Source organism: Equus przewalskii, chromosome 3 (assembly GCF_037783145.1).
Source record: "Equus przewalskii isolate Varuska chromosome 3, EquPr2, whole genome shotgun sequence".
NCBI classification, from domain to species: Eukaryota; Metazoa; Chordata; class Mammalia; order Perissodactyla; family Equidae; genus Equus; species Equus przewalskii.
This window is the reverse complement of record NC_091833.1, coordinates 87,689,803-87,708,876: the sequence shown is the minus strand read 5'-3', so window position 1 is coordinate 87,708,876 and position 19,074 is coordinate 87,689,803. Positions and strand designations below refer to the sequence as shown.

General features: G+C 39.1%; 1 protein-coding gene across 2 annotated transcripts in view; it reads right to left on the bottom strand.

Moving 5' to 3' along the window:
* SMIM14 (small integral membrane protein 14) overlaps positions 1-18,197 on the bottom strand; it is a 59,827-nt gene extending 41,630 nt beyond the window's left edge. Inside the window, exon 1 of one of the 2 annotated variants that reach the window (XR_011538803.1) lies at positions 17,720-18,072. The gene's annotated coding sequence lies outside the window, so the exon portion shown is untranslated. Of the gene's footprint in view, positions 1-17,719 lie in introns of both variants that reach the window. The other variant, XM_008532872.2, reaches the window with a different exon arrangement.
* Between the last annotated feature and the right edge of the window lie 877 nt (positions 18,198-19,074).

Sequence of the window (19,074 nt, the reverse complement as noted above, 5' to 3'; positions counted from 1 at the left end):
AGTTCTAAGGGCATTCACAAAAAGTCTTTACCAATTTTTATTCCATCAATAGCACATAGTACATATTACTAATTGTATAGCATAGTAATTACACAGTATTATTATTAATAGTACAAAAATATATGAATAGACTCAATTAAAAAGCTTGTTTGCCAGGAAGTCAGGCCCCCAAAATACATCTCATTGTTATTTTCTTTTTTTAAAAAAATGTTTTTAATGTTATTATTAAATTTTATTTTTTTGAAGAAGATTAGCCCTGAGCTAACATCTGCCGATCCTCCTCTTTTTGCTGAGGAAGACTGGTCCTGAGCTAACATCCGTGCCCATCTTCCTCCACTTTATACGTGGGACACCTACCACAGCATGGCTTTGCCACGCGGTGCCATGTCCGCAACCGGGATCCAAACCGGTGAACCCTGGGCCACCAAAGCGGAACATGTGCACTTAACTACTGTGCCACCTGGCCGGCCCCTCATTGTTATTGTCTAATTCTAACGAGGCTGAGCATCTTTTCAAGTTTATTGGCATTTATATTTCTTCTTTTTCAAACTCCTTTTGTCTTACTGATTTTAGAAGCTCTATATATTATTGAGTATTAATCCACTGTTATATCATAGTAAGACTGAGAGTTTTTTATGGGTTATTTGCTTCTCTTCTTCTGGTGGCTCCAGAGCCAGATTAATAAGGGTCTATTTTCACATATTTTTCTACTTAAATGTTTATCTATCTTCTCAGACTATTAGCTAAAGAGTTAATAAAGCTGCAAACCACAGAAAAATAGATTTAACATCCCAAGACAGCAATTGAAAATAACATCCAATGGTAATATGAAATATTATTTGGAGAGTATTTTAATTTTCTTTGTTTTAACTAACACATTGATTTCTTCTAGGGACATGCTGGAGGAACTGAAGGGTAATGACAAACCCTGCATCTTCTTTGGACAATTTTACTTCAGCTCTTTTATTTTGGAGCTATTTTTTGTTGCCATAGGGGTTAAGGATTCACATAAAGGAAAAAAAAATGTCTTCTAAGCCATTAAAGATTTAGGGGGGAAACTGTTTATAGGTTTGTATGTGTGAGTGAGAGTTCATTTTGGTTCCTCTTACACAAGAAAATATTTGATTCAGGATATATCCTTTTAAGAGGCTATTATAGTCTAAATTCCTTTTTTAAAAGAAGGTATTTTACAAATACCTAGGGGTAACAAAAATTCCCAAAATGTAACAAAATGTCAACATAGGTTTCAAGATTATAAAAGTAATTTTCAAATGCATTAGCTATTTTCGTAATACATTGCAAAAGAGTAAATATTTTAAAAGGGCTCTTAACACAACTGCTTGGGAGACTCACATGAATTTTTAAAGCAAATAATCCAATCATATGCTAGATTAACCCACAATAGTTCTCCACATTAGTCTGGAATGGAACTACCATTACATGACTTTTTCCTAAAATGGCTTACTTGTTTACTTCTTGCTTTACCAATGGCTAGCAAATTTCCTACCAGTAGCTAAATGTAACGGAAGCAGGAAAAAAATTTAAAAGAATACAAGAGGACTAAGAATGATACGGTCATGAGATCTGAATAAAAGACAAAACCTTGAAAGGTGATTAAAAATTGGGGCCAGTCAGTGGCGTAGCGGGCAGGTTCAAGCGCTCCGCTTCAGCGGTGTGGAGTTCACTGGTTTGGACACTGGGCATGGACCTACACACCACTTATCAAGCCATGCTGTGGCAGGCATCTCACATATAAAGTAGTGGAAGGTGGGTATGGATGTTAGCTCAGGGCTACTCTTCCTCATCAAAAAAAAATAATAATAAAGAGGAGGATTGGCAGCAGTTGTTAGCTCAGGGCTAATCTTCCTCCAAAAAAAAAACTGTCAAAAAAAAATTAAGGACTAGTAAACTAAATGGTAAATAAATCTCTTACGTCTCTAAGAGATAAAAAAGTTAATAGCCAAGAATCTAAATAAATTTTTGAAATAGGTAAAGCCCAAGGGAAAAGATAATTCCCCAAAGAGACACTATAGCTAATTAATAAACACAAAAAAGGTCACCTTAACCAACTCATCGAATAAATGCAAATTAAAATGTGAACTTTCACCTAAAAACAAAACACAAAAAAGTACAATGAAAGTTTAGTCATACATTGCTAGAGCTACAACTAACTGTTACAACTCTTGTGGAATGTAATTTGGCAATATGTATCAAGAACTATAAAAATGTTCTGGGGCCTGCCCGATGACACAGTGGTTAAGTGTGCATGTTCCACTTTGGTGGCCTGGGGTTCATCAGTTTGGATCCCGGGTACGGACATGGCACCGCTTGGCAAGCCATGCTGTGGTAGGCGTCCCACGTATAAAGTAGAGGAAGATGGGCATGGATGTTAGCTCAGGGCCAGTCTTCCTCAGAAGCAAACAGAGGAGGACTGGCAGCAGATGTTAGCTCAGGGCTAATCCTCCTCCTCAAAAAAAAAAAAGGTCGTTTATCAATGACGTGTGTTATCTGTGGATTGCTTTAAAATACTCCAACAGAGCGGGGGAAAGTAGAAGGAAGGAAAGAGACAATTCTTCCTTACAGAATTCCAAATAGTATTAGTAGATTTATCCCCCTCTACAAGGTGAAACTTAACCCTCCCCCAACCTTGAGTGTGGACTGGACTTGGTGACTCACTTCTAAATGGTGGAATATAGAACGAGAAGGTAACTTTACAGCATAGAAACCTAGCAGCCACCACCTTAACTAAAAGATCAAGGTAAACATCATTAGTGACGTCATGTTGATATCATGTACCCTTCGACGTGATGTGATGAGAAAGGCACTTCACTGTGGTATTCCTCCCAAAAACCACAACCCCAAGTCTAATCATAAGAAAAATCATCAAACTCAAATTGGGGGTAATTCTGCATAATACCCAACCAATACTCCTCAAAACTGTCAAGAATATCAAAAACAAGGAAAGCCTACAAAACTATCACAGCCCAGGGGCCGGCCCGGTGGCACAGCAGTTAAGTGTGCACGTTCCACTTCCCAGTGGCCCAGGGTTTGCCGGTTTGGATCCTGGGTGCGGACATGGCACCTCTTTGCAAAAAGCCACACTGTGGTAGGCGTCCCACATATAAAGTGGAGGAAGATGGGCATGGATGTTAGCTCAGGGCCAGTCTTCCTCAGCAAAAAGAGGAGGATTGGCAGTAGTTAGCTCAGGGCTAATCTTCCTCAAAAAAACAAAACTATCACAGCCCAGAGGAGACAAAGCAGACTAATACTACTTTCAGGTGACCCTAGGAAAGTCCTTATACATGATAAAAAGAGATTATTACTGATATTTTATTTACCTTAAATTAGTAATATTGGGTAATGTACTATTAATTCCACAGTCATCCACTGTCCTGCAGAAACTTTTTGGGATTGCCCTCCTTATAATTCTACCAAGAGGCTTCACCCTGAGATAACATATGTTGCCAATCTTCCTCTTTTTGCTTGAGGAAGATTGTCACTGAGCTAATATCTGTGTCAATCCTCCTCCATCTTGTATGCAGGATGCCACCACAGCATGGCTTCATGAGCAGTGAGCAGGTCTGTGCCCATCCAAACCAGCAAACCCTGGGCCACTGAACAAGAGTGTACAAACTTAACCACTATGCCACCACCAGGCCAGCCCACTCTCTCCCCCCCCACACACCCCCAAAGCCCAGAGCATGGGTGTATATCCCAGTTGTAAGTCCTCAGAGTTCTTCTATGTGAGCCACTGCCACGCATGGCAACTGACAGACAGGTGGTGTGGTTCCTGGACTGGGAAATGAACTGAGCTTTAACTACTAGGCCACCAGAGCTCGCTCCTTATAAACTAATTTTGATTTGAGGCCGATTACTATGTATTAGGCATTGCTGTCCTTCTATGCAATCATTCAATCCCTTTACATTTATGACTTTTAGTCTCTGGCCCCTGCTGCCCTGTCTCCATTGTGGTCCCAACATCAAGTGAATGCATGACTTGGAAAGGTCTTTTCCTTTCATTTCCTTTAGAAAAAAATCGTCCCTGCTACCCACATCAGAACATAACAGGGGCCGGCTCTGTGGCCAAGTGGTTAAGTTAGTGCGCTCCCGCTGCGGCAGCCCAGGGTTTGGATCCTGGGCGCGGACATGGCACCGCTTGTCAGGCCACATTGAGGCGGCGTCCCACATCCCACAACTAGAAGAACCTGCAACTAAAATATACAACTATGTACCGGGGGGCGGGGTTTGGGAAATAAAGCAGAAAAAAAAAAAAAGAACATAACAAAATGCCAGCTTCTCCTCTACACATCTCAGATCCATTCTCTACCAAAAAAAGAGGATGACGACGAAGAAATGAAAGCAGTCAGTTCTAAGAATCCAGAACTACTGCAACTTGATTTTTCCTTTATTTTTCTCAAGGCTGAATTAAAATATGTACCCTTATTTAACCTCCCTATTCTTCTGCCAATCTCTAGTTTCCTCCCTTCTTCAATAAAGGTTCGTTCCCTGTTCCTGCTTCCAAGAGCAATATTACTAAGAAATTCATTTCCCTCATAAGAAATGAGTCAGAAATCCACTATTTTCAATATGAAATTCTTGTGGTTAGGAGAAAAAAGTATACAGAATTACTATATGCCCAGGATTTAAACCTAGGGAAGAACTATTCTACATTAAAATGATTATACTGGTTCCGTTAAGGTCATGACATGATGTTTTTTCTTTTTTGTTTTCCTAATCTTCTATACTACATGTTACTTTTTGAATCAAATTACATACTTACATATGGGTATGTAAATTTGTAAATATATGTAAACATTTACAGACACATGTAAACAAAAGACTCTACCCAAAATAAATACTAAAGGTTGACGCCAAAACTCCCACATATTAATAACTGAAAGATAAATTTTTATCTATGGAGAGATGTTTACAAATGGTCTAAACCTTAAGAATTTAGTATTTAAAAATAATTATATAATTGGTTGCCTCTGGAAAGGGGACCTAAGTGGTGTGGGGACAAAAGTAGTAAGGAAATTTTTCACTATACACCATTCTGTGTCTTCTGAACTACTAAAAAACTATTAACTTTCTAAAGAATAACTTAAGTAAGCTTCTTGTTCTTCCCCCTACCAGAATTATTAGCTCTAAAGACAAATAATTACATCTCAATTTTCTGTTGAACTGAACATGCCAAATTGTCTTAACCCTCTATCTGACCGTCTGTCATCACCGAATGTGCTGACTAGAGTTAATACATAATAAAAGTGATTCTAAACTCTAAGCAAATGTGTTACAAAATGAACCAAATCCTGTCACCAATGAGAAATGATCAAGCATATAAACAGACCATACAATGGATACTTCTAAAGTCAGCCTTTGCCCTAAACCTTAGGTAATCAATCATTCTTTGCAAAATCAGTTTTCGAAGTTTACCTGTCCCCTCCCCTACTCACCCTCTGGTGGAAGTTTTAACAATTATCAAAACACTGACACAATAGTATATATACCACAAACTGGATATAAGTTTTGTCAAATTCAGTTTAAAATAAAGGCAATTGGAAATTCATTTTAAAATTCATTTAAAAATACACATAAAACAAGAAGAAAAAGGAAAAAGACGAGGACTAGACTAGTTTTGTTTCAGGTGTTTTCTCAAGGCACATCCAGAATGAGACATCTCAATGCACACCAACGCTGGATGGCAAGCAGAAAAAAGAAGGCAGAGGGAGGAGAGGGATAAGAAATAACATTACAACCCAGTAAATAAGAAATCAATCCGTTGTCTAGAATTTTCTGATCAGCCATAAAATGTATTTACATTTATATATCAAAACTTCAATCACAAATAAGTGATGAAGGAATCAATATTTTAATAAACGTCCCTAAGAAAACCAGCTAGCGATTAAGAAAGAAATAAACCCATCAGTAATTCTAGAAGCCAATTTAGGTGAATATTTATTTGATACTTGTGGAAGAACTTCCTAAAGATACATACAATGAAAAATATCAACAAATTTACAATATAAGACTGTGTGCCTAAGGAAAAAAAATCCCAAATAAAATTAAAAGAGCAAAAGAATTAAGAAAAAAACATATTCCACTAATATGGCTGGCAAAGACGACCTAAACACAGAGGCTATGCAAACAGATTGTTAAACTGGAGATCGCCTTTGAGATTACAAACTTAATAACATGGCAATACAAATCCAGAAGTTAAAAAATGTCCATGTGCTCTAAATAATTCTACTTCTACGGTTCTATAAAAAAAAATGTGAAATACAAGGATTTATGTACAAAGATGGTTATCATAGCTTAATAATAGTGAAAAACTGGAATAATCTAAATGTCTGGCTAAAAGAGAATGTTTAAATTATGATACATACTGTGAAGTATTATGCAGCCAAAGGTTTCAATTTCCTTCATAATGACATTGGGAAATGATCACAACATGATATAAAAGTATATTAAATAGGATATAAAAATGAGCATTGCAGATGCACATGTTTAAAAAGCACAGGAAAACACATACTCAAAAAAGTTGAAAGAAAACATACCAAAACTTTAACATCGGTTATCTCTGGGTGACAGGATTTTACTTTTCACTTTGTACATTTTATTTTTCAAATATCATATAATGATCATATTGTAACTCTTATAAGTAGGAAAAAAATTTTGGATACAGCAGCCAAATCCAGGAAAACCAACTCAGATTTTTTAATAAAGAATTTAATAAATAAATGGCAAAAAGTAAATAAATAAAACAAAGACATGGCAAGGATATGGTTACAGTTTAAGAGATTTAAGAGATATCAATGAAATGCCTTGCATAAGACCTTGTCTGAATCCTATTCAAACAAACCTAATAAAAGGAGACTTATGGAACAACCAGGAACTTTGAACGCAACGGATTAAATGATATTTAGGAATTATTAATTTTTTTAAACATAACTACGTTAATTATCACATCTAAAAAGAGTCCTTATCTCTGAGAGATCCCACTAAGTATTTTCAGTTAGAGAGATATAATGCCTGGGATCTAAGTGAAAATAATCCTGCAGAGGAGGAGGTATAGACAAAATAAAACAGCCCTGAGCTGAATAACTGTTTAAGCCACTTGATGGGTACACGTAGATTCATTATATTATTCTACTGTTTAGTACTAAAAATTTCAGAACTACTTTTTTAAAAATACATTTTTATAGAAAAACAAAACAAAAACTCCTCGCTTCCCCCCCATGTAAACATAAGGCTCTTCTTGAGAAAGTAAAGATAACCAAGGCCGATTCGAGGTCAGAGGATGAAAACTGTTTCTAACGTGATTTTACGAAGGTGATTTATGATGAAATCACCTTTTCAAATAGCCAGCCAAATCTTTACAGTGATCAAGAATGATATCAAAATTCTTTTCACTTAAATAAAAATAAAAACCCACAGCAAGAGTAAAATACAAAGTAACAATTTAGAACGCATACAATTTGTTTTTATAAGACAGAAAATAGAGATGCTGATCAACGAAATGGGGAACTCAGAAGAAGCATTCTATACTTTTCTATCTAAAAAGCACCAATTCTATTGATTAAAGCTCCAAAGTTATAAAACCAAGAAAGGGAAACAAATGCCAGAAACTGCTGGAATTGCCCCCAGGACATTCAGGGAGGCTACACTTGAGTTTGCTCTCTACCCTATTTTTAACCTCATTCCCAATTATATCACAGAGGTAACTACTCACTGCTAAAAATAATTTTTTTCTAGAGAGCTTTCTGCCTCCAAGTTTTTATCCAGTAGCCAATTAGAAGATTGATCAAATGAGCAGAGATATCCCAAAATTCTGGCTACCTTTCATATTACACAAGGAGAACAAAATATTTGTCTATCAATTCCAGTAATACTATCATTATTATACTACACACTAATATACTACAATTAGTAGTTGGGATTACTTTTACCAGATGACCTAACATCTCGCTGTAATAAGGTTTTCAAATTCACTCATATACAGTACTTTTTTGCAACATATTCACTTGCTTTATTCTTTTGTCAGAAACGGATCTCAATCAAGCATCGCCATACCTAATAATAGTTTATATTTGCCTGTAGCTTTACTAACTACTTTCATATCCTAACAACAGCTTTTCTAACAAAGTCAAAGCAGCAAAATTATTCCTGTTTTAAAATGAGGATAATAGGTTTAGATAAGCTAGCAATTTGGACATGATCACACACCCAGTATGGGACAGACGTTGGACAGGAAGTTACAATGTAAATTCCTGACCAGGCCTCATTCCACATCTGTCAGATATGACCAATCATGCTAGTTACATTTGTTTCACTCTTATAAAGACAACTTTAGAGCAGTAGAGAAATTAGATAACTATCAACTGACTTCCTATTACTTCTTAATAATGACATCCTTTTCTCTTAAACTATATTTGCATCTCTGATAAGAAGCAGGTGAGTAAAGGACACAGCCTCAAGTTCAAATCAGTCAATCATTATTTGTTAAAAACTGTGCTAAAGCTATGCCTGGGAGAAGTCAAAGACACTTTAAAAATGTAAATGTTGAAATAAACCCCATTATATACCCAAATATCACAATTCTCTGTGCTTTGGAGTTAAGACTCTCTGAATTCTATAATGACAACTTCCCGAGCTAACACCTGTTGTCAATCTTCCTCTTTTTGCTTGAGGAACATGGTCATTGAGCTAACATCCGTGCCAGTCTTCCTCTATTTTACGTGGCATGCCACCACAGCATGGTTTGACAAGCGGTGCTAGGTCTGCGCCCAGGATCCGAACCTGCGAACCCCAGGCTGCCAAAGAAGAGCACATGAAGACAACCACTCCACCACTAGGCCGGCTCCTATCATGACAAATTTTTTTTTTTTAAGGAAGATTAGCCCTGAGCTAACTACTGCCAATCTTCCTCTTTTTTTGCTGAGCAAGACTGTCCCTGAGCTAACATCCATGCCCATCTTCCTCTACTTTATACGTGGGATGCCTACCACAGCATGGCTTTTGCCAAGCGGTGTCATGTCCGCACCTGGGATCCAAACCAGCGAACCCTGGGCCGCCAAGAAGCGGAACATGTGAACTTAACCGCTGTGCCACCGGGCCAGCCCCCCATGAAATTTTTAAAATTAAAGCAATTATAGCTACAAACTCCCTTTAATACTCCCTATACTGATCCAATAAAGGTGACCCTATATAGTTCCATCTAGAAGTAGCTATTTATAAAACATAATAAAAACTACCTCTGAAATTCTTATAAAATATTTTTACAGCGTAACAAAAAGCTTAAAGACACTCCTTCAGAGGGTATACTATTCAAAAGGAAGAGACTAGAGCAGGCTAGATCGAATGACAACAAAATGTTTATTTTCCATAGAGTGGAATGAGAATATATAGAAGAAACAAGGTCAGTGTGACGAGGAAGCTTGTGCAAGATATCACTATATAGATCAGGTAAAAATTAGAGGATGCCAAGTCTTCATTTATTCATATTCAACAAATCACAACTTCACAAGTGGTACTATCAAAACTTTGGGGATGTAGCAGTTCTCACCCACCAATTAAAAGAGGAAAGAACTGAGGCCCAGAGAGCTTCAGTGATACCCAAAGTCAGACAGCAGAGGTAGGATTCATGCCCACGTCTTCTCTCACTTCTCCTTTCCTAAGAAGGATATAGCTAACACGTCCTCAGGGGACTAAGTAACTGGCAGAAGTGTTCAGAGGGGAATACAGACGAAATAAAAGGCAGCCCCTACCACCAAGAGCTTGCACTCCAGTTAATAATTAATTATAATTAATTCATATAATAATAATATAATTACATGCCAGTATATAATTAACAGCCAAAATAAATGTCACAGACAAATGACTTCTGTGATAACCTCTCTCAAGAAAGCTCAAAATCAAAGAAAAGAACTACTTCTCTCCTTAACCTTCTATCCCATTGCTATTAAAAGCTTAACTCTTTAAGGTCATCAAGAATTTATCTCCTTAATTCTTCCATGTCTCTGCAGCACAGGACTCTGTTAAGGACCACCCCTCAGCTGCCACCACTGTTCTGGAAATTCTTAGTTAACATGACCGTATTTTCCTACGTCTCAGATATTACCTTCTCCTTCCTCAGTGACCCTTTTTTTTGCTTACCTATATTTCATTGTATTCTAGGAATCATCTTAGCCAACACTTGCTAAAACATCATGGGACAGCAGAAAGAATATATCCTAGATAAATGATTCATGTTATAGCACCACTGAGAAATGGGTAAATTAGCCTCTCTGTGACTTTAGTTTCTCTATCTATAAAACAGGAGTGATAACTGGAACTAGTCATTTTCAAAGGTTGTTTTGAGGATCAAGTGAGAATTTGTAAGAGTGCTTTATAAACTGTAAAGTACTCTGGGCCAATTCAACTTTAAGCCCTTACATTTGAAATGTATCCTCAACCCTCAGCCCAACCTCTCAGTATACTGCCCTGGAGTGTTTTTACTCCCCTGGGGCTCAGCTATCACTCTTCTGCATAAAAGCGAAAGAGAAGAAAGAAGTCTTCTGTTGTGAATCTTGGTCCCTCACCTACGAATTTCCTGTCCTTCCCTGGCTGTTCCTTACTCTTGTATGATCCCAAAGAGTCTCTCAAGGTCCAGGGGTAAAATTCATTATAAATGGTCAAAAAAAGAAAAGGTTCTCAACTGAATCATCTGTTTATATTCAACACCATAACCAAAAGTTTCATATTCTGAAAATGTTTTCTAAAATTTCTATGAGAGTACTTATTAGTCACATTCTGAACAAAAAATTTCAAACGCAGGAAAAAAGGCTGTTTTTCACAAGTTAGAAACAGAAAAATTCAATAGAACATATAAAAATTCCATACTAGGTGATCCCAAATCATAGTGAATATAAGTTACTCATAAATGTTAAGAAAGCAGTTTTCAACAGCTGTATTACAAAATACTAGTATGTTCTAAAATTGTGAGGTACATCACAAGTAATGTCACAAGTATGTGAATGATTTCTATCATTCACGTAAATGAGAGAGGAATCAAGACTTTTTCTCAGTATCACTCATTCACTTGCTCGCCTACACAATTTTTTGAGCAGAAAGGAGTTCCAGCTACGACTCTCCCAGCTCATGTAACTCGCAGCCTCTCTCTCATCCATGCCACAACCAAGATGAATGTCTACACACAGATGCACGTAACGACATTCATGATGACAGGAAAAATGCTTAGAACCACTGAGATAAAGAAAGCAATGTCATTAAAAAATAAAACTTGAATAAAACACCACAGATGTTTTTAAAAGTCTTAAAAATTTCACGCAAGTCAGTTTCTTCTACATTACCTTTGCTAACAGTAACAAAGCAACAAAATACATACTATGGAAAAAATTAACTTGCTTTTTTAAAAGAATGTTGTAAGATAAAACAAGATAGCGGCCAGAACACTGACCTCTGGTTCATATACCATGAAGATGCTTACTGCATCCCTAACTTGATTTGAAGCACCTTTGTTAGCTGTTAAATTTTGAAAATGCTGCACCTGTAATATTTGTCAATGAGCGCAGTCAAGCAAAAACCAGTTTCATTCTGCATTTTAATAAAGATAAGACTCCCATCTGTGCTTTGACCTAAATTTAAAAAAAGGAAATGAAAATTCAATATGAAAATAAGCAACGAGAATGTAACTTTCTCCAAAAAAAAGCACTGAAGTTTAAAATGTAATAAATATAAACCCTACTATTCACCCCCAAATTGGTTTTAGTTTAGAAAAATATATACTTTTCCAAGGAGCTGAAACTTTTTATTTTAAAAGCACTACACATTTACAGTTTAAAATTCAAATACAGAAAGGTTAAAAAAAAACCACAAAAGTAAAAGGTACTCTCCTCTCCTCAGAGGCAACTTCTATTAAAAACTTTCAGGTAAATTTTCTAGGCATTGCAAGTGTGTGTATGCTGTGTATGCCTGCTGAATTATGATTAAAATCACTACACTTCAAATCATAAAAATGTCTTAAATATGATTTTTTTTTAAATAATTAGACTGATGGCTCTAATTATTCGGAGCTTGGGTCAACTATTTAAAGTCATGGTTCGTTACAACGTTATTTCTAATGGCGAAACTGGATACTACATTCATGCCCACATTACATGAGAACTTTGAGTAAATCAGTTTACTCAAAGTATCTCATAAAATGTAGCCAATTAAAATCAAGTTTGGGGAGTTTCTAAGGCCATAGTGAAAAGCTCATTACATTAAACCAAGGAAAAAAATAAGGATACAAGCTTATGTGGGTATTACATCTCATTTACAACAAAGATGAACTAAAAAATAAAATACTGGAAGGAAATACATGTACAGAGAGGACTTCTGAATGAGAGATTACAGACTGTTGTTGGCCTTATATATTACTATCCTTTGCAGCTTTTCAATAACAAACAAGTCTTGTGCTTAAAAAAAAGAGGGGCTATTAGAAATGTATACCCAATTTAGGTTTAAACAGAACAAAACAATTCGTGAAAGTAGTTCTACTAGAATATTCTCACCTAAAACCTAAAATAAGTAGATTCACTTATTACAACCTTCATGATTCTGTAGGACAAAAAGACTAGTCCACACTGTTGTATTAGAAAGGACATGAGCTTTGAGTCAAGGGAAAATTGGGCTTGAATCCCAACAGTACTAGTTGGCTTTACCTTGGGCAACTTAACCTAACTAACCAGAACCTGTTTCCTCCAGTGTAAATCAGGGATAACAATATTTGACATGGAGGGCTGATGTGTCAGCTAAACATCAAGTATGCAAAGGAGGTCAAGGGACTGGCATACATACTCCATAAACAGTAAATGCCATTACTGTTGCTATTCAGGCAGGTAATTGTTTTTTCATTTCAACTCAAATAATTTCCAGCACTCTTTCAAAATAGCTTTGAAAGTGCCCAAACTGTTCTTTACCCAACTACAGGAGCAACCATTCACATGGTTAGTATTTGTTGTGTGGGCCAAAACATGAATATGCACAGACGTACCAAAAGAATATCTTTACTTATAAGCCTGTGGTGGTAACTAAGTTTTACAACTTTAAAAATATCCTTAAAGCCACAATGTAATAAAGAGTGCTTAATTTTCAGCAAAATCTTTACAACCCATATACTAATATATCACTATTTATCATCAGCAATTTAGGGTCTTGTGTTGAAGTTTTTATTCTAAGTCTTATTAAATTATATAAAAACGATTATTACAAATAATTCTTTTTAGCAATGTACTTTTTTTTTAACAAATACAAATTAAAGTTGAGATTTTTCTTCATTTATTTATTCTGTCAACAAGCCTACTGATTGCCTAATTGGTCCTCCCTGACCTCATGGGCTTCCCAATCAAATAGGCAAGACAGCCACAGACAATTAAATATGGAAGGTGAAGAGACGGGAGGTACACGTGGCTATTCACAGAAGCCTGAGGCGGGTTAGGAGAGAGCTCTGGTAAGGTCATGTGTGACCTGAGCCTCCACAGATAAACACAGTCAGGCTTAAAGGCTAGGAAGAGAGTAAAGACAACCAGTCTTTCACTGGATTAAGTCCCCACCCACACGCCCCCCCCCCCCCAAATCAATGCATCAATCAAATTTAACATTTTTTTAACTCATTTGGAAAGGGGTCTTGCAGTGAGAAATCTATTCAGTTTATGATGATCCAGTGGTATCCAAATAGTAAAACACTCAAATCAATGGAGAAAATGTAGGAAGAATTCAAATGACTGTACAAGCAGGCAGAAAATGATAGATGGGTTTTTGGTATGTGGAATGCAAGGTAAGGCACAGGAAGGAGAGAATACTCCAAATTTACTTTAAGCCTGATAGGCTCTGAGCACTCAATACAACAAAGTAAGAAGACCTAGAAGTCTTTGCAGAATGTTTCTTGAGGTCATTTCCCAGCTCACAACTTCAGGCAAAAAGGTCAACAAAACAATGGACTTCATTAAAGATAGGACCGGAAATGGGACAGAAAACACTATCTTGCCCTTAACAAAAACACGGCCTATCAAAATCAAAGTACTGTGTACAGTTCTAAACACTGTAGTTCAGAGGCAGTAGGGTACAGTGATTAAGAAAAGAGACGAGTTCCAATCCAATTTTCTGACACTGACTGTCTGAGCTCCTTCATTTGTAAAATGGGAGTAGGAATACCTACATCTGAGTTGCTCTACAGTTAAATGAAAAACATGTAAGAGTTTTTAAGCACAGTACCTGACACAGGATTCCCCAAAATGACATCTATCATTACTACTACAAAGCAAGAAGTAATCTCCCAGAGGAAAGCCATTAAAATAGTAAGACATTCTCACACTTTGATGTGCATTAAAATCACCTGAAGGTCTTACTGAATATGTAGATTCCTGGAACCCATTTCTCCCAGGGATTAATTCTTTAGGTCTAAAGTAGAATGTGGCCTTTTTCTGGCCCAAACATCAAGTAAGAGAATCAAGGCAATGCACTATAAAAAGCAGCTGAAAAAACTAGGATTCTGCAACAGAAAGAACTGGTGTAAATTAGTAAATTCAAGAGGAATAAAGACATGTTCACCAAGTTCATTCATTCAACCAACATTCCTTGAGTACCTACTATGCAATGAACAGGACAAATTTTCAGTTTAGTTTATAGGGCAGGAGACAGAATACATAAAAAATAAGGACATTCCATACGGTGATAAATGTTAAGAAGAAAATAAAAGAGAATGGAGAGAGAATTGGGGGGCAATCTCCTTGAAGAGGCAACATCTGAACTGAGACCTGAATGGCACGATGGAATCAGCCACAGTGAGATCTGGGAGAAGAGTAGTGAAGCCAGCACTGGCTTGAAGGGTTCTGCAAGTGCAAATGCTCTGAGGCAGGAGCAAGCCTGGGAGGTTCCAGAAGTCATGCTAGTGGGGCTGGAACCCAGGAAGAAATTCACATGGCCAGGCTCCAGGGTACTGATCTAGGAAGAGGGATACAAGGTGAGATGAGAGAGGAAGGCAGTGCCAAAACACGGAGTGCTTGGCAAGCCTTGGTAAGGAGTCTGGATTTTCTTCTGAATGCGATGGGAGGCTTTCAAGAAAAGGGTGACATACACTGATTAACATTTTAAAGGATCTCTTAGGCTGTGCTAAGGGGAAAGCACCGTAAAAAGTCAAAGTGGAAGCAGGGAGACCAGGAGGTTATGGCAGTAGGCCAGGTGAGACACAGTGATAGTTGGTAAAGGTGGTGGCATTAGGGATGGGAAGAAGTGGAGAGACGTAGTATATATATTGAACACTATAATTTAAGGCAAATCAAAGAAAAAGAACTAAGTCACATAATGAGTTGTAAGCTTCTAGGACTAATTACTCAAGAGATACAGAATGAAAATAGAGATTTAAAGGTTTTAGGTAAGTTTATGACTAATGGACCCAAGTGGGTTATCAGCATATTTAGGATATTTCATAGCAGGTACTGAACCTTTGAAGTTGAGGTCAAGCGGACATTTCCTTCTCTTTTGGCACCACTGATAAAGCACTGGACTAAGTGGGCACACATTCAAGACTCAATGTTAATAAAGCAGCACATGATTCATAAAGTAAAATCTTTCAGGACCTTACTGCCAGAGGCCTGGACAGCTCGTCAGCATTTGGAGCATAGTGTAGCTACAGAACAAAACTAAACTTCTACCTGAATCAAATCACTAAATTAGCAAATACTTTGTAAACTTCCAGATTGTCAACTCAGGCTATTCTGGGCCTGCTTTCCCAAAAGTTAAACAAGCAAAGTCTTACTTTGCCACACAATGCATATTAATTTCTTAAACCTTACAATATCATCACATAGACTTGGGAGGAAATCTTTTAAAACCACAAGTTTAATCACTATGGTTTGACAAACATACAGTGAATATTCCCTAAAAATTAAGGCCCAAAAGTTCATATCTGCAAAAATTTAAATTTTGTTACTCAAAAAGAGAAGTACTACTATGTGAAAGAGCTCGTTACAGAAAAGCATATACGATATGAGACCATTTCTACATAAAATATATAAATGGAAAAAAGGCCAGAAGGACATACAGCACTGCTAACATTTTGCTGATTTTTGGATGGCAGGAATATCAATGACTTATTTTCTCTTGCTTATCTGCTTTAACCAATATTTTCACCAATCATCACAAATTATTTTACATAAGCAAAAATATTCAGTTATAGCTTAACATTAAAAGGTTAAAAAAAAAAAAAAGGAAGAACCTCAAGAAATCATAATCTCATTTATCTCAAGCAGGAGGATTCCAACTGTGGTATTAAGAAAAAAAGACTTCAATGGCACACCCAGGAGGAAGAAATTTGTGAAGAAGAGGTCCATTTCATGCCACATAAGGACATACCCTTCGAGGGAATAGTCTAAACTCATAAAAACTCTTCCTGCATTTGATAAGGGGCAATAATTAGCACATACTTCTCTTTTTCTTTCTTGCCGTTTACTAAAGAAACACCTCAATTAATGAGTTTTTTTGGGGGAAAAAATGTTCTTTCTTAAAACCAAGTTAGGACAAGGAGGAGGTTTGGTCTTTTGGTCTCCTTCGTGCTGCCGAGGGCGGGGAAGGCGGCGGGGCTCGGGGCAGGCGACACCAGAGGCATCTGCGTGGCCAGTCACCTGAAGTGGAAGGGAACACGGGCTTCCGGCATCGTCCACAGAAGTGGGCAGCGAGAACGCCTCCTGAGGGTCTCAAGACTAAAACGCTAGAAAGGTTTTACGCCGTCCAAGCTACTGCACGTTTAGCTGCCGACATACACAATAATTGACAATCACGCAAACGAGTGGAAGGACTCTGCAACACACACAGGTATTACGTGCATGAGGCTCATCCGACTGTCTTGATGCAAAACCAAGACATTCTCCCATTAAGGCCCCAGCTTCGACGATTTTGCAAATTGGGACAACTGAAAGCATCCCCCCGACTCTCTACAGCTAACAAACATCACCCTGGCCAAAATCCTCACACACAGAGAAGCAGCCACTTTGGAAACTTGGGCTTTAAACGGCAACATGGGTCTTCAGGTACTCCGGTAACCAGTTCTTCGCACGTTATCTGTTCCAATAAAGGGTGCTACCTCTTTACTGTCAGCTCTGGTTCCGCTGACTGAACAAACAGAAAAAGGGAATCCTTTAAATTCGCAACACAGTAAGGGCTAAAAAGCACCCGCTTTCTGGATGGCAGCTTTCCTGTCTCATCAATCACAACAAAGGACGCATCCTAGTGACTTCACCAAACCCAGAAAGGACCGAGGAACAGACGTAAATGATACAAGAGCGGGTTTCAGGCTTTGTGGGGTTTTCCTTCCAGCTACGACTTTCTCTCTCTTCTTTTTACTCCATCATACGCCTCCACCCAAGTTGACTGTCTGGCCCTAAAAATAAAACCGCCCGTGGCTACCGTCCACTTTCCTGCCAAGCCCCGACTCCGGCTTCCTGTAGAGAAAGCCAAACTGCAGGCTCTCTGCCTCGCTCTTCAAAGAGGGGCGCAGGCTCGGAAGCAGCGGGCTTCCCCGGGGGCAGAGCCGCCAGCCCGGCCGGGGAACCACCGAGCCGAGAAGCAGCCCCGCTCTGCCGCAGCCTCCGCAGTCCCCGAGAGCCTGAGGAACCCCCAGGAAAAAGCGGGGTGAGGGGAAGGTGGGCCGGCGAACGGCGGTGGGAGAAGGGGAGACACTCACCCGCCCAGACAACAACCGACGGGGCGGGGAGGATGGGGGCCGGGACCAAGGCTCGGCAGAAAGACCGCCTGGAGCTTCCGGAACCCTGCGGCTGCCCGGGACGCCGCTGCCGCCGCTGCTGCCAGCCGCCGGCTTCCTCCCCTCCTCTGTTTTGATTCGACTGACCACGTCACTCTTAGCCACTAGACCCGGATCTGCCGGCTCCCGCGGGCGGCGGCGCAACAGATAGCAGCAGCTGGACACCCCAGCGGCCCGCCCGCCGAGCATGCGCGCGCCCCGCGCCTGCCCAGTGCGTCCGGGGAGGCGGGGCGGGCGCGTGTGTCACGCTCTTTCTTCGTGGGGGCGCGGAGCACGGAGATTGCAGTTCCGGTCGGGAGGGGTGGGGCCGCGCGCTGTGAGGTGGAGCTGGCCCACGTAGCCTCTGTTTCGTCTGCGCTGGGCAGTGTCTTCTGCTGTAGGCCTCCCTTTGGCCTGCGCTGATGGCTTTCATTGACCCGCGTCTTTAGGATAGCCGGGGTAGAGGGAGAGGTGGGCGCAGCTTGACGTCTGCGAGGCAGAGGACCCCTAGAGATTGTGGTTTTGATCACCCTGTCCCAGGTGAAAATTGGAGCTCAGGGGTTTAGCCTTGTGTGCAAAAGTACGCCAAATATGACAGTTATTGGTCCCCTTTACCCTGCTTAACATTTTTGCACTTGGACAGCTGGCTAAAATTAAGCTCAAGAGGAATAACAAAGGGAATATGCCACCGAAGATGACTTGCTGGTCGGGAGATATTAGGGACCGGAGGGGAAAGCTGTTTTAGGCAACCAGCTCAGGCCCTTGTTGCTTTGACCTTAGGGGCTGGAATACTGTTTGTGGGGTAAGAACTTGGCTCCTTTTTAGTTTAGGTTGGTGCTTCCTACTCTCCCATTCTGGCCTCCTTACTCTCCCTGCTAAACTTTTGGGGCTCGGGAAATTCCCCAATTTGGCAAAACTTAGGGCTACTCTCTTTTCTTAGGTTCATGAATTGACAAATTGTCATTAAGACGGGAGCAGTGGTAAAATAAAAGTGTGAGCTCCAAACAGGGATTTCACAAAGGTGCCTCTTTGCCTATCCTGCAGGAGAGGTGAAAGTTAGCTGTAAGAAACTCTGCCTGATGCTCACTTGGTGACCTTTTCACCCAACCTGGACTTCTACCTCAGCTATCTGGTTAATTACCTCAACTAGCTGAGTCATCTGCAGCAAATTAGTATAATCTACAAGAGTTTTTGCTTTTTTTGCTGGGAAAGATTCACCCTGAGCTAACGTTGCAGGAGCTTTTTAATTAAAGTGGATATTGAACACAGGTGAAGGTTTCTAGAAAATTAAAGGTTTC